Source organism: Marmota marmota, unplaced genomic scaffold (assembly GCF_001458135.2).
Source record: "Marmota marmota marmota unplaced genomic scaffold, marMar, whole genome shotgun sequence".
Lineage (NCBI taxonomy): Eukaryota > Metazoa > Chordata > Mammalia > Rodentia > Sciuridae > Marmota > Marmota marmota.
In genome coordinates, this window is record NW_026000174.1 from 49,904,294 (window position 1) to 49,920,662 (window position 16,369).

The 16,369-nt window shown below is 37.3% G+C and overlaps 1 protein-coding gene and 1 pseudogene across 12 annotated transcripts in view; both read right to left on the reverse strand.

Moving 5' to 3' along the window:
- The window catches only part of Lrrc4c (leucine rich repeat containing 4C), a 1,134,834-nt gene that overhangs the window by 36,422 nt on the left and 1,082,043 nt on the right, over window positions 1-16,369 (reverse strand). The window contains exon 1 of one of the 12 annotated variants that reach the window (XM_048788630.1): window positions 14,358-14,897. The exons of the other annotated variants lie outside the window; for them this stretch is intronic. The gene's annotated coding sequence lies outside the window, so the exon portion shown is untranslated. Of the gene's footprint in view, window positions 1-14,357; window positions 14,898-16,369 lie in introns of those variants that run through there. 12 annotated transcript variants of the gene reach the window in all.
- On the reverse strand, window positions 129-12,079 carry LOC107158547 (annotated as a pseudogene).

Here is a 16,369-nt window from a genome sequence, read left to right on the forward strand (position 1 = left end):
CTTTTTTTTTTTTTTTTTTTTTTTTTTTGCCATCTCTACATCTGACCTTTATTGGCCTCATCTGGCAGGCTGGCTCTGGGCCCTTCACACTTTTCAGGCACCACCCATAAGGGTTTATGAAAGTACCATTATTCTGTGAGGGCCCACAGCCTGCTGCCCAGTCTTAGAGCTCCAAGATGGTCTTCAGAGGGCTCAGAGAGGAAGGAAAGAAGCAGACAGGAGAGGCAGGGTTCTTCAATGAAGGGGTGGTGTGGAGGGAAAGCTTCTGTCCAGCAAGGGCTCCTGAGGGCACACTGCATCCTGTGGAAGAATACTTGGGAATGAACGGAGCAGGAGATCCATGTGCTCAGCAGCTCATGTAACACGATAACTCTGAGGAGGCGCTTGATGTTGATGGTAGGAAACGTACGCTGTAGCCTTGGAAGAGCTTCCCTCCAACCCTATGAGGAACTTCTAGAAGTTCCAGGACACATCTGAGCAGAGCACTGGACTCCACATGATGGTCTCGGGATTGGTCATGAGGGAAAACAGGTCATCAAAAGGGTAGGGGAGTGTGTCCTTCAGGTAGGCAAAGACAGGATGCTCATTCTTCCTATCTACCTCACACTTTGGACAGGAGTAAAATTGGGCTGGTGTCCACTCCTGAGCTGGACATACTTAGGACTGTTCCCAATCTCCTCATTTTGACAGTTCTCCTGATGTCCAAATTGGTTGCAAGGGAAGCCAAGAACCACCAGGTGCCTGGGAAGGTGGCATTGCAGCTCTCACTGAGTTGGGTGAAGTCCTGGGTGGTAGTGCCTGAGAGCAAGGCGACATTTTCAATGAGCACTGCCATGCCTTAGAAGGTGTTAAAATCTACCTTCTCGCCATCCAGGCTGATGGTACTAAGGTCATAGAAAGACTTGGAAATGTAGGCCATGGCGAAGTTCACAGTGAATCCTTCAGAGTGGTATGAACCCACTTAAGGGTCTCTCAAGGGAGTCTAGAATGTAATGCAGATTGAACAATTTACAGATGCTAGGGAATTAAAAAAAAAATAATGGTTTTGTATGTGTGAGTGTAAATTTGAGAAGAGAGAGGTCTTAGTCCTTTTGAGTGCCTATGTAAAAAGTACCGGAGACTAAGTAATTTATGAATTATAGGCATTTATTTCTCATGGTTATGAAAGCTAGGAAAAGTCCAAGATCAAGGTACAAGCAGATGTGGTATCCAGTGAAGGCCCAGTCTCTCTTTGCAAGATGGCACCTTATTGCTGCACACTCACATGGCAAAAGTGGAAGGGTAAAAAAATGACCTAGAGGGTTCCCACCAGCCCATAATTTTTCAAATCCATTCATAAGACCCTGCTTTCATGAATTAATCATCTCATAAAAGACAAACAGTACTATCACATTGATCTTGGGTTCCAAGATATAATTTTTTTTTTTTTGCTAATTTCCCCATATTTTTATTTGAGCATTAAAGATTTACATAATGGTGGGATTTGTGGTTATATATTTGTACATGCAAAAAATGCAACAATATAATCTGGCCAATATCATTCCCCAGTGTTTGTCCTTTCTCTTCCGTTCTCTCTGCCCCTCGCCCCATCCTCCTGTGGCCCTGTCCCTTTCCTTGACTATATTGAATCTTATTTTGAAAGTGCAGAGACCATGCATTCAAACCACAGCAGCAGAGGGAATACACAATAAGACATGAGGTTAGGACAACAGAAATAGTAAAATATTATTGGTGGAACATAGGCCTTTACAGGAATTTCTCTCATTTTAGTAGAGTACTACCAGTTATCCTCAATAGGTCTTTCTGAGTTCTCATGTCTTTTATAAAATATTAAATGAAAAAAAAAATTATGCCATGATTTTACCATTCACAGGGACCACACAGCTATTTTGGCCTTTACGTTTTGTTGTTGATTTTTCCTGTGTGTCCATAATCTTCCCTTTCTTCACTGTTTTTATAGGCATATTTAAAGTGTCAGTTCCATGTAAGACAGTGTAGTCAACTTATCTGACAAGATAAAACGTCAAAACAAAACCCAGTTCACCTGCCTATTCCAACTTAATGTTTCTAACAGGAATTGTATGTCTTGGGAGGCCTTTAAAAGCTCGCAGGCTAAGAAAATGCTACTTAGAAGCATTAGTAATTAATATAAAATAATTATTAATTGCTTAAGCTTTATAGATAAACCTGAAAAAAGGTCTTTTGTGCCATCTCATACGTACCTATAGCAATGCTCTGCTCAGATGTACAGAAAAGATAGAATCAATCTCCCTATCCTCCTATTACATTGAAATCCTCGAAACTATTCTTGACGGTGAGTAACAGAAATGAAAAGCAGAAGCAAAAACAAGGTAGTATTTTTTTCCCCTAACATTTGTCCCCTGAGACTGTGAAAATTTTCTGGTTTGGCCAAGAACTCAGTACTATAAATATTCATGAATGAATGAAGGCAGGCAGTGGATTGCATTCATAGCCCAATGATTTAACTTCTTACTCATTATCATCATCTTTTCATTGTCTTGAAAAATTGATTCCAGGAAAAAAAGAAAGAAAGAAAGACTGACCATTACATTATGCCAGACGTCATTTCCGGTCCCAGCTTTGCTGTCTCCTCTCAGGGACTTAGTCAGCTTGACCTTCATTAGCTCATGAGCATCACAGTAGCAAACCCTCACCACCTTTGCTTCCATGTGGACATTTTTTCATGGGTAGAAAGGTTAAAGCAAAAATGGATTTTAATAATATTTGATGCAGAATTAAAAAGACACAGATCAAATAAAGAAATTCCTTCCACGGACACAGGGTACAAGAGAGAGAGAGAGAGCAAACAAGCACCTATTTGATTATTTCTGACCTCTCCCAAAGGCTGAAATTCCTTGTCATGCTTCCAGAACTTGGCAGAATGCTCTGTCATTCCTCTTTTGCTTGTGTGGGGCTCCCCTCACCCCATTAGGACTGAGATACTTGAAGAAATCCATAAGTTTGTCATCTTTGTAGCTTGAGGTTCATCTGCTTATGTCCCAGTATTGTCTTTATCAGGGCCAAATACTGTAGTAAACTCTTTAAGTGTGCCATTTAATCCTCTTCAATCATAAGGAAGCAGTGACTTATAAGGTTAAGTAACTCAGTCAAAATCAGAATAGTTGGTAGGTAACAAAGCAAGGTTTCTTGCTCAAGCTGTCCATATCCAAAAGTAAGGCACTTTATATTGAACTTCTAAGAACCTAGTTTCAGGAAGAAAGATTTGGATAGTTTTTGCTGCAATCATTTTCATGACTTGGTATTAACTCTTAACTACCGCTCAGCTTTTCTGGATGAAATGTGCTAATTTGCCATCTCACCTCATCTACAAGCTCCATTATCCCACTAAGCACGTCCACTACCTATCCCTTTTGTCTTTTGTCTTCAATTATGATTTTGTTAAAGGGCACCAACCATATTGCACCTAGTCTCGGTTAAGCAGGCATGCCATTTGTCAAGGAGCCAAGCAAGAAAAGTCCTCCTAGTGGCCCCCTTAAGCCACAGCTTGGCACATTTCCCAGAAAGCACAGTGCATCCTATCCATGCTCTGCCCACCATAGCATGGATAAGGAAGGACATTTATACCCATTAATAGTTTCAGATGAATTTCCAACCAAATTTTATAACAGTCCAGAAAGAACTACATTTCATATTATCTTGAAGGTTTGATCTTAGAAAGGATCGGCTATCTTTCAGAGGGTTTTGAAAAATGTGTGCTGCTTTTCAAAAGACGTCACCACCACCTTTGATCTTTGGAGTCTTTTCTTATTTCTATTGGAGGTGAGAGTAAGGTGATATAAAATCTCTTAGGAAGGAATCTCTAGGTTGTAAAATATCCACACTATAAAGACATTTGGTGTCAAGGTATCAAGTGAATAGGCTGAACCATGGTTGACTCCAGTCCAATGCCAAGATGTGAAACAAAAATAATATGCTAATAAGTGAGTATGTGTGTATTTTGAAGTTTGGTATGTTATCTGTGAGTTGTACTGTATGCCGCTTCTAGAGTCATTTATCCTATGAGTAGCAATTTAGTAAAATACATAACAGCAATTATAATACCTCAATATAAATACCACAAAGAAGAAAATTCCAAAGCCAATTTTGGTAAAGAGAATTCTAAGATGACCCCAAGCCACACTCTCATAGAATCCTTGATCTCATACTTTGAGTATCAGTAGGAGCTAGAACTTGCTTCTAACCAGTGAAAATAACAGAAGTGGTGGAATAATTCCTCACTTGAGAAATCTACACCATGTGCCAAAGGTGATAGGAGGTCATAGCTGTGATGTCATGATTTTATACAAGATCTGACTTGTCATACCAAAGCAAGCAGAGTAGAGAGAAGAGAAAGGGGGAGGGAGAAGAGGAAGGGATGCAGAGGGCTGGGGACTGAATTAGAACAAAGAATATTCCATGCTTTGATAATTAGTCAAATGATTACTATTGTTATGTTTAACTAAATAGAACCAATAAAAGAGAGAAAGGAAGAGATTGACTTTCCTATTGGCTTTGAAAAGTTTTCACATGGCTGCCAGGAGGTAATATGACAGGAGCTGGGAGTGACCTGCGGGAAATGAGTAGGTGGCCAAACAGAGAGCCAGCAAGAAAGCTCGGATGAGTCTTAAACTACCAGAAACTGAATTATTCCAAAAAAAATTTAAACTTACAAAAGGGCCTAAGCTCCACCTAAAACCTGGTGGTCACTTAGATCACACTCTGTGAAACCTGAGAAGACCTAGCTAAGCTGTGTCTGAGAGATTTATGATAATTTGTTATCCAGCATAGAAAAATAAAACTTAAAAGATTTTTTTTTCCCTGAAATCATAGGGTCTGCATTTCAATTTTTTGCAAAAGCATATTTTCTCAATAATGGAGCAGAACCTTAATGAACAAGAATCTTCAGTGGGAGGAAGACCCATGAAACACATTGTTTCTTTCCTGAATTAAGTGGACACAAGCATATCCAGGAGATGCTCTAAAAAAATGAAGACGGATATCAGGCTGCTTATTAAATTCAGGACATTTTGTCAAAGTGGAGCATAAGTATTTTTCTTCAGATATTTAAAAGTTATAAAAAGTGAAATAATTTTCATATTAAGTATACAGACAAGTATTTAGTAAGAAATCATGAGTCACACAAATGTACCATCAAGGAGGTCATTCTCTTGTTGGAAGTTAAAAAATATGACATTAACCAAGCAGCTTGGTTATAGTCTGATTATAGTTCTTTGTGCTCATCTTGACATGTGTTTGTGCATGTGTTTATGTGTCTCCAGGTGTGTCTGCAAGTTTCTCTGTCCATAGCTATGTGTATATGTGTGCATGTGTATACACATCTGTGTGTTGTACCTATGTGTATCTGGGTCTATGTATGTCTATGTGCATCTGACTGTGTTAATACCTTTTTGTGTGTTTGTATCTGTGAATATGTGTTGTGAAAGTGTAAGTATGTATCTCATCAGTGACAGCATGTGTGTGTGTGTGTGTCTCTATGTGTGTTTGTTTATGTGTGTAAATGTCTGTGTTGGTGTATCTGCCTGTGTGAGAAACTTGGAGAAGATGGAGAAAAAAAACAATGAAGCCCTTCAAAGGCCTTTGCAAGTGTAACAAGGAACAGAGAGAAAAAAACAAAAACAAAAACAATAAAAAGAATCAATTTTGGACTCTGGAGTCTAGTTTTAGTTTTAACTCTGTGATATATTAGTTCAATGACTTTGGTAACCTGCTTCAGTCCTGAACTTTGGGTTTCTCATAATAAAATAAGAATCACATCCTAAGAACTTTAACTAGCTCACTGGCAGGATAGTTTAGAAAACTGTTTGGCTCTCTGTAATAAAACTGGATATACTCATGCCCTGTGACCCAGCAATTCCTTTCGTAGGTATCTATAACCAATTCCAAAGTGTTCAAATATTAACGAAAGGCATGCATTAGACTATTATAGCAGCACTAGGCCAAAACTTGAACTACCCTAATGTCTATCAACAACAAATAAACAGATAATCTGTGGTATACATATTTAATAGAGTATTATACAGAAGCAATCTGTTGCTTACAAAAATACAGGAGAATCTCACAAATGCAATGTGAACAAAAGAAGCCAGGTACATATGAGTTATATAAAGTACATAAATAAGCAAACCTAAGAAATCTGAATCTACACTCTTAGAACCCAGGATTGTGTTATTCTTGACAAGAAAGCCCTCGGGAGGGTTCATGTGATGTGAGAGGTGTCATCAGATTTCTCATTCTGAGTCCTGGTTACCTGTGTGATCAATTTGTATAATCTCATGGAGTTGCACACTTCTTATATGTGTACTTCTCCTGTTAGAATATTGGACGTTGATACATTCTAAAAGCATAGTGTCAAACAACTATGATGATCTAGTTAGGATGGTATACATGACCATGACTCTACAAAGTTCAGCACGGCAGTTCTATGAGAAAACTTTTTTCAAACTGTGAACAATGACCACTAGTTAGTCATAAAATCAACTTATGGATTCTGACGTATATTATGTAAGTGAAAGAGAACAGAACAGAAAATATCACAGTGGATCTGAGGGTGTAGCTCAGTAGTAAAATACTTAAGTGCTTGCTTAGCATGCACAAAGTTCTTTGTTTGATCCCCAGAACTGAGAGAGAGAGAGAGAGAGAGAGAGAGAGAGCGAGAGAGAGAGACAGGGGGGAAGAGAGAGAGAACATGCATTACATACAAAGATCATTTTGTGATAAAGACATACATATATGTGTTACATGGTTTGATATGTAAAATATACATTGTATTAAGCATCTCTGTTAAAAAGCATAAATGTTACTGCCATGTAGGGTCCCTGATATGCATTCACACAGCCTGTCCCTGCAGAATGGCTCACTGAAGCAGTGAGCAGGTTTGATTTCACCTAGTGACATGAAGAAGCATTTCAACAGGGGAACCTTAAAGTACAATTAAATCATTACAAGCTTATATTCATAAGTAAGAGCAGCCACTGGTCACTCCTGGCCATTTGCCAGAAGACCTGGGGCTGTGCATACAGTGTGGGGCCTGCAGGGTATGGATTCCTTCCATAGTCAGGAGAGCTATGGTCTTCCAAGTGAAGTTCTTCAAAGTGCACAGACTTCGTCTCAACCAATTTCCTCAGGAACACTAGAGCAGATGCAGCAAGTGGTAGCACTGTGCTTGGGTGAAGATGTGGAATGGAAAATATTGTTCATTTGCATATTCCCAAAATAATGGGATGAAGATAATAATTAATAGCTATATTTATACCCCTTGATTTAATTAATTCCAGCTAAGATGATTGTAAACATGTGATTTTATGTTTGGGTAAATGTGTCAACGAGAAAATTAGTCACGAATACAGACACTGAGCAAAAATTAAAAGGCCACCCACAAAAGCCGGGGGACTAGATAGCTCTTGGTTTTCTACTTCGGGACAGATTTCACCCACAGAAATCACTAGCACTGTTGTATGACAGTAAGGGTTCTTGAGAAGTGGTGGGGAGAACAATACACACAAAATTAAGAGTGAGTAAAGGGTAGGATGAGGTTAATGTTGGAGCCTGTTCCAAATTCAGATGATTGCAGCTTTAGAAAAGCAGGCGTTTGAGGTGGGGTCATTTCACAGCAGACCCACACACCTTAACATCTTTCCCAAGGAAAGGAAATTTGAAATAAGAATACCAGTGAGGAAATAAGATTAGAGATGAAACCTGCCTTATTTAGAGACAGAGATTACTCCAACACTCTGTTTTTTCAAAACCAAATGGGAATCAAATGGTGGAGAAGGGCTGTTCAGAGGGACAAATGTGCAATTTTATTAAAAGTCTAATTTAATTTTTTTTCATTGGGCATAGTTATGAGATATAGTGTGATAAATTGATGCATGTATAATTGATGGGATCAGCATTTCTGTCTCCTTAAACATTTATTATTTCTTGTGCTAAGAAGCTTCAAATTCCTCTTTTCCAGCTTTTTATAAAATATATAATAAGTTATTGTAGACTACAGTCACTGTACTGTGCTATAGAACACTGGAGCTTATTATTCCTGTCTAATGGCATTTTAGTACCTGTTACTCAACCATGTTCTATTTTCTTTATACTTCCTAAGCTCTAGCAATCACTATTCCACTCTCTGCTTCTGTGAAATCAACTCCTTTTAGAGTCCACATGTGAGTGAGAACATGCAGTATTTCTTTTTCTGTGCCTGACTTATTTCATTTAACACAATGTCTTCCAGATCTATCCATGATACTGAATATGACAGAATTTCATTCTTTTTATGGCTGAATAATATTACATGGTACAGAGGAAGAACTTATGTATGGTTGGTGGGAATGTAAATTAATACGGCCATTGTGGAAAAGAGTAAGGGGGTCTCTCAAAAACTAAAAATTGAACTACCATATGATTCAGCTACTTCACTCCTGGGTATTTATTTAAAGGAAAGTAAAACTATATGAAATAGATATCCACATGTTCATGATTCTTACACAGTATACACAAAAGCTAAGATATGTAATCATTTGTGGCATCCTATGACAAACGAATGAAAAATAACTTAAATTTTTGAGAAGCCATTTATGGACAGATCTGGCCCAAAATACAAAGAAATGGCGTTCCAGGTAGGAATATCCACTGAACAAAGTTACACAGGTGGTTGGAACTGACTAAAGAGAGGCACATTCAGATTTGCTCCAGTCCTGACGCCTCAGGTCAGTGAGCTCCCTTGGCCTCTGTGTAGGTAGAGATCCTGAAAATCTTCCCCGTGACCTGGGGGCCTTCCCTTGGGCTGGTAAAAGCTGGGAGCACACAGGACAGAAGTTCCCTGCCTTCAACTCTTCAATTGCCAAGTGCTCCTGTCCTGGGAAGGGTCAGGTGGAAAAGAGAAACTTCATATCAGAGATAACGATCATCGCCCTAATTAAGGCCACTGTCTCATGCGGTGACTGCAAACACAGCTTCAAAGGCTCCACATCAGGGAGAAATCTGACTGGGAAAGGAGAGGCACAGGGAATCCTTTACGTAACCAAGAATGAAGGAGAATCTTTAATTTTCTGTTAATTACATCTTTTAAGTCTATAATTTCTGAGTAGGGGAGATAGGGCCAAATCAAATCAGCGCTGCTGCGCGACACAGCAGTTCCATTTTAATTAACAGCCACCACCTTCAGATTACCTCTAGTAAGGGTAGAGACTGGAGGTACCCGGAGCCTCCGTCTTTACTTGAGCTTTTCCCTTTTAATTGTTGCCTGAGCAGTTCTCACCCTTGATTTTAATGAAACAACTTTGCAGTGCAGCATTTTAATTCATAATAGCTACAGAAACAAAGGAGAATGCACTCTTCTGAATCGCGCACATGCGCGCATAGACACACACACACACACACACACACAAACACAAATACACATATATCTATTCATAGACATGCACAGGTATATATTAGCATCTAAAATATATGCAATATTTAGACATTTTTTTTTTCTGGAATAGGATGAGCTATGAATAGGATGACAGTATTCTGAAAGAGTTCACAGATACTGTTAACTGGCTCATTTTCCAGTCAAAATGTGAACAATCCACAGAAAATAAAGTCAGTATTATTCTATGTGGATGAAATTCTGGCCCAGGCAGAAGTGCAAAGCATTCATACATGGATAGTGGCACAGATTAACTCATCATGAGATCATGTGTTAATCAAGAAAACATGAATCAAACATTAATGAACCCTGAGGAAGGAAAACGATGAAACTCATAAAGTTATTCTGGCTTTATTGAAATCCTAAATTTTCAAATATGGAATTATATTAGTGTATATAGTATATTAATGGGTACTCTATGGGATATTAACTAAACTATTCTTTTACTTGTATTTCTTACTTCCTTATGACTTAAAAGATATAAGTAAAAAAGTAATGTGGTACATTTATAGTAGGAGGCTAAATAAATGTGGGTGGGGGTTAACCTCATCAAGGATGTGGCTCAAAATATAGAGGTGGGGGAAAAAAAAGACTATATAAAATTCTTCCTAGCCAGGTGCAGTGGCATTCACCTATAATCCTACATATTTCAAAGGTTAAGGCAGGAGGATCAGTAGTTTGAGGCCAGTCATGGCAATGTAGTGAGATCCTACCTCAACATTAAAAAATAGGAAAAAAAGGGGGATGGTATAGCAGTTGGGATGTAGTTCAGTGGTTAAGTGCCCCTGGGCTCAATTTCCAGTACTGGAAAAAAAAAAATTCTGCCTCCAGGATGAATTCTTATTGTATATTAAATTTTTGATGTGAAAATATTTGTAGGGTGGGGAGGAAAATCAAATTTAAAGTATAGAGATGACCTGAGACACATTTATTTACTTACTTCCCCAGTTTCACCACACAGGTTTGTTTTAGTAGACATATAAACACGGGGTATATAGAATTCACCTGTATTTTCACATATTATTGGTATAATATTTTGAATTGATAAAGGCTGCTCAATATGTTATTTTTTAGTTGGAATAAACAATGCATATATTTGTCAGTTCAGATTCTATTTATGTTTCTGTTTGTGAAGATCTATGATTTGACAACTATTATGGGTCTGATCTTACTCTAAGACTCTTGGCCAACTCTGCTGTCCCATTTTTAAAAAGAGGATATAAAATGCAGTATCACTTATAAAATCTCCATTTCTCACACCATCTTCTTATGGGCACCAATTATGTTTTCAACCAACCCCTGACCAGCATTGGGGAGCTGCATTACTCAAAATATTAATTTGAAACCTTTCTCCTTGTTCTTCCCTTTTGCAGATGTGAGCTAATATTAGACTTAGTTATGAGATGTATTTAATTTCTTTTGTGTAAAGGAAACCATGGTGATACTAGCAAGGCTTTACAATAATATAACACAGAGAGTTATCCCAGATGAAGTCTGAATTTGCAGAATTATTACAGAGTCCCATTTTGGCAGTGGGTAGTAATAGTGCCAGAATGCTACATAAAGGTCTCTCCACGTGACTGCACTTCTGCTTATGGATATTTGTGTACTTCCTCTTGTAAACCCAACACACAAATATAAACCGTTAAAAGAATGTAAAAACAGTTTAGCCAATGAGTCATCACACAACCCCTGCTTTGTTCCAGTGTAATCATAGCTGCACATTAATTTGGATGCTAACTATGCCCCTTTGGTAAACACAAAGGCAGAGGACCTTGTGCACCCAAGGAGATGCTTTAAAGGGCTCACTCAGTGAAAACATCTGCAGAGACTATTTTAAATCAGGGCCTCCAAATTACATCTTCAGGAAGAGTACGCTACTCCTTGCAGTAAACTAAAGTTTCACAGTGAAGCTACATTCAGAGGGGAAGAGGAAAAAAATAAACAAAACACAAAAGACAGAAATAACCAGAAAAGAAAGGACAAAGGGATGAAAGGAAAGGTGATAAAGAATGCAAGACATTCCACACCTATCTCTGGAGTCCAACGAAAGCAAATGCTAACATCTCCAAAGTTAGATAGCTGCTGTGAGAAATCCAAGCTATGTTGTAAACTTTTTGTTGTTGCTGTTGTAAAGAAATTAGAAATCCAACCTATAAGGAGAGAGAAGAGCTGTCCACCAAGTGGGAGTTTCCCTGGGATTTTATATTTCTTCCTCCAGAAATTTCAGGCTCACCTTATCTTCCCAACACACAAGTAACAAAGTGAGAGCATTTCTCTTTGGGATGTGAGAGATACAGTCCAAAGTCAAGATTGCAAACTTTGGGTGTGTGGGGGGGTGGTCTATAAACCAAAGCAGACTGTTCCTGCAGGACTTCTCAGAGCTTTTCACATGCTAATGAACATCACCATTTCCAATGTGAGGGAGGCATATTATATGTAGTGGGAAAGTAGATCAAGGCTTTCTTTAACCAGAGCAAATACACTGAGAGAAATCATGCCCCCTAAAACTGATTCTGGAAAAGACTGAATCAGACTTTTTTTTTTTTCAGTTTTTATGTATCAGGTAAAATTATAACTTAAGAAATCTTAAAACAAAAATTTCAAACATATTGAATATGAGGTCAAGAAATTTTAAATTTAACTGCAGTCTATCAATTTCTGTATCCTCCTCTGCCTGTTTTTTTTATTTTAATTTGTTATATATGACAGAAGAATTCATTACAATTCATATTAAACATATAGAGCACAATTTTTCATATTTCTGGTTGAACACAAAGTAGAGTCACACCATTTGTGTCTTCATACATGTACTTAGGGTAATGATACCTATGTCATTCCACCATCATTTTTTGCCCTCATGTCCCCTCCCTTCCCCTCCCACACCTTTGCCCTATCTAGAGTTCCTCTAATCATCCCATGCTCTCCCTCCCAACCCCATTATGAAACAGCCTCCTTATATCAGAGAAAACATGCAGCCTTTGGTTTTGGGGGATTGGCTAACTTCACTTAGCATTATATTCTCCAACTCCATCCATTTACCTGCAAATGCCATGATTTTATTCTCTTTTATTGCTGAGTAATATTCCATTGTGTGTATATACACATTTTTTTTCATCCATTCATCTACTGAAGGGCATCTAGGTTGGTTCCACAGTTTAGCTATTGTGAATTGTGCTGCTATAAATATTGATGTGGCTGAGTCCCTGTAGCATGCTGTTTTTAAGTCCTTTGGTTATAGAATGAGAATGGGATAGCTGGGTCAAATAGTGGTTCCATTCCCAGCTTTTCAAGGAACCGCCTGCTGCTTTCCATATTGGTCGCACCAATTTGCAGTCCCACCAGCATTTATGTATAAATGTGCCTTTTTCCCTGCATCCTCACCAACAATTATTGTTGTCTATGTTCTTAATACCTGCCATTCTGACTGGAGTTGAGATAAAATCTTAGGGTAGTTTTGATTTGCATTTCTCTAATTTCTAGAGATGTTGAACATTTTTTTTCATATATTTGTTGCTTGATGGTACATTATCTTCTGAGAGGTGTCTGTTCAGGTCCTTGGACCATTTATTGATTGGGCTATTTAGTTTTTTTTATGTTTAGCTTTTTGAACTCTTTTTATACTCTAGAGATTAGTGCTCTACCTGATGTACAAGTGGTAAAAATTTGCTCCCAAGATGTCGGCTCTCTATTCACCTCACTGATTGTTTCTTTTACTGAGAAAAAGCTTTTTAGTTTGAATCCATCCCATTTATTGATTCTTGATTTTAATTCTTGTGCTATAGAATTCTTATTAAGGAAGTTGGGGCCTAATCCGACATGATGGAGATTTGAGCCTACTTTCTTTTCTAATAGGCCCTGGGTCTCTGGTTTAATTCCTAGGTCCTTGATCCACTTCGAGTTGACTTTTGTGCATGGTCAGAGATAGGGTTTCCAATTTTCAAGCACCATTTGTTGAAAAGGCTATTTTTTCTCCAATGTATGTTTTTGGTGCCTTTGTCTAATATGAGATAATTGTAATTATGTGAGTTAGTCTCTGTATCCTCTATTCTGTATCATTGGTCTACCAGTCTGTTTTGGTGACAATACCATCCTGTTTTTGTTACTATTGCTCTGTAGTTTAGTTTAAGGTCTGGTATAGTGATGCCACCTGCTTTGCTCTTCTTGATAAGGATTGCTTTAGGTATTCTGGGTCTCTTGTTTTTCCAGAAGAATTTCATGACTGCTTTTTCCATTTCTATGAGGAATGCCATTGGAATTTTCATTGGAATTGCATCAAATCTGTATAGTGCTTTATGTAGTATGGTCATTTTGACAATATTAATTCTGCCTATCCAAGAACAAGGGAGATTTTTCCATCTTCTAAGGTCTTCTTTAATTTCTCTCTTTAGTGTTCTGTAGTTTTTGTTGTAGAGGTCTTTCACCTCTTTCATTAGGTTGATTTCCAAGTATTTTATTTTATTTTTTTAATGTAAATGGGGTATTTTCCCTTGTTTCCTTTCCAGAGGTGATTCAGACATTTTAGATAAGGTATCTAACAATATTTTATATTTAATAGAGCAGAATGTTTTTAAAAGTCATTACTAATAAACTTGTGAGAAATTTATTTAAGAATTACTTTAGGAATGGATTTTTGTATTGTAGGTAGAGATTAATAATTTTAACAAACAAATTGATTAGAAACTGGTTCTTACTACCTTTAAGTTTGGCCTTTCTGCATGTTGGTATTATTTACTAATACACAAAACAAAATCATGCAAGAATTCAGCATTAACTTGGCTTTAAAAAAATTAAGATATTAGATTTTTGAGAGTCAGGTGAGAATTTGTAAATAAAAACACCAGCAATAACTGGAACCCATATGGATCGAGACTGATGGGGGTAGGGAACTGATGATGTTTGCTAGACTTACTATTTACATTAGGCAATATATTAAAGTCATCTCCACTGTGCTTGACATATGATAAGCATCCAATGGTAGTAGCTATTTTCACATGCTGTTGATATTGTTATTTTATATACAACAGAAAAAATGAGATATTTATGAGCATGAAAGAAACCTCTAGAAGAAAGAAGACAAAACCAAGTGATGATTTCCGACAGAGTGATCCTCAAGTACAGAGGACAGAATGAGTTTGTTCTTGAACTAATTTAATCTAATCAATCCATTCCCTATTCTAGTCTAATAACCAGAGGTAGCTCAGTATTTGGATGGTCTAATTCAGCTGACATCACCAGCAGCTCCACAGACTTACCCAATTATTTTTCTATATCATCATGTACCAAAATGTTGGCCTGGACATCTATTTCCCCACAATCTAGACATTTCTCCTCCTACTAACCAGCCAAGTGATACTAAATACATCAAATAAATTAATTAATAAAAAATATGTCTTACCATCTACATGGGTTTTAATGTGTCCCCTCCAAACTTTATGTCAAAACTTAATCCCTGTTGTAATGTTATAAGGTATTAAGTGGTATTAAGGGGATGGGGACTTTGGGGAAGTAATTACAAATAGTGCTTTATAAGAGGGTAATAGTGTAGAGGTTCATACTCTTCCCCTTTTCTTGTCTCTTTTAAGACCTCTCTTAAACTGGGAGGCATGGAAATATTATAATTAAAAGCCCAGGTCCTGGAGGTGGAGAACCCTAAAGTTCAGGGTCCTTTAAATTAATAGCCCAATCCCCCCCCAAAAAAACAAGGAACACTGACATCTATCCTAAAGTGTTGATGGAAAGATTAATAGAAGATGCATGCATGGAGTTAGCACGATTCCCAGCATAGAGTTGATGTGAAGTAAATGTTAGATGCTCTCAACCTTATTTAACTAAGAACCCACTGAACAGAGGATCCACTGGAATGACTGGCAATTTGAAGCATGTGCAGAATACAAATTATAAATCAATTATTTCACTCACACAAGATTATTTTGCAGAAGTATAATGTAAACCTATTTTATTTGGTTGTCCTGAATCATTGAAACAATATTCATTGATTTAAATGAAACTGAAAATCAGGAGTCACTTTAGCAAGTAGAAGCCACATTCATAGTTATTTTATCCCAATATAACTGATTTATCTAAGAGACTCCCTCTCAAAGTTATTACTCAAGTCTGTGAGAAAGTGATGATCATCTACAATTCATGATGATTTAAGGAGACTGGACTTCAATCTGTGTGAATACACATGTGCCTGTATGTGTGTGTGTGTTTGCATGTGTGTGTGTTGCCCTGCATGGAACATTTTTTTTTCCCTGAAGTAGCCATAGGAAGAGTTGTGTGTGTGTGTGTATGTGTGTGTGTGTGAATTTTCTTCCTACTCTATAACCATAACAGCAGCTTAATATTTGACCATATGATCATACAGTACACAAAGGAAAAAGTAGAAGAGCAATAACAATAACCAATGGATTTTTTATTGCATTATAGCTTATAAAATATTTTCCCACTCATTATCTCACTTGATCCTCCCAGAGGATAGTTCAAATAATTGTAAGTAATATTTCCATTTCAAAGTAGAAGGAACTGAGATCAGATGTCTTAATTAAAGTCACAGAACTACTCTTTGATACAGGTGGTACTAAATCTGTCATTTTCAACTTCAAATATCCTTTACATTATACCTTGATATAATAATTAGGTAAAAGCTAGATGGACAGATTAATTACCTAGAATATAGTTAGAAAGAGAAACTGCATTAATGCATCCACTCTACCATATTCATGTAAAATAATTTCTATGAATCTGTTTCCAAAACACTCCATCTTTTCCATCTTGAGTACCAATATCATATACCAGAGGTTGCATAATATTTGATTGTGCTAAACTTATCTGATGCTATTTACCCATGAAACAAGAAATTTAATGTCCCTGGAAAATTTACCATTAAATGAAAATTCACAGCATTGTCTAGCTAATCCA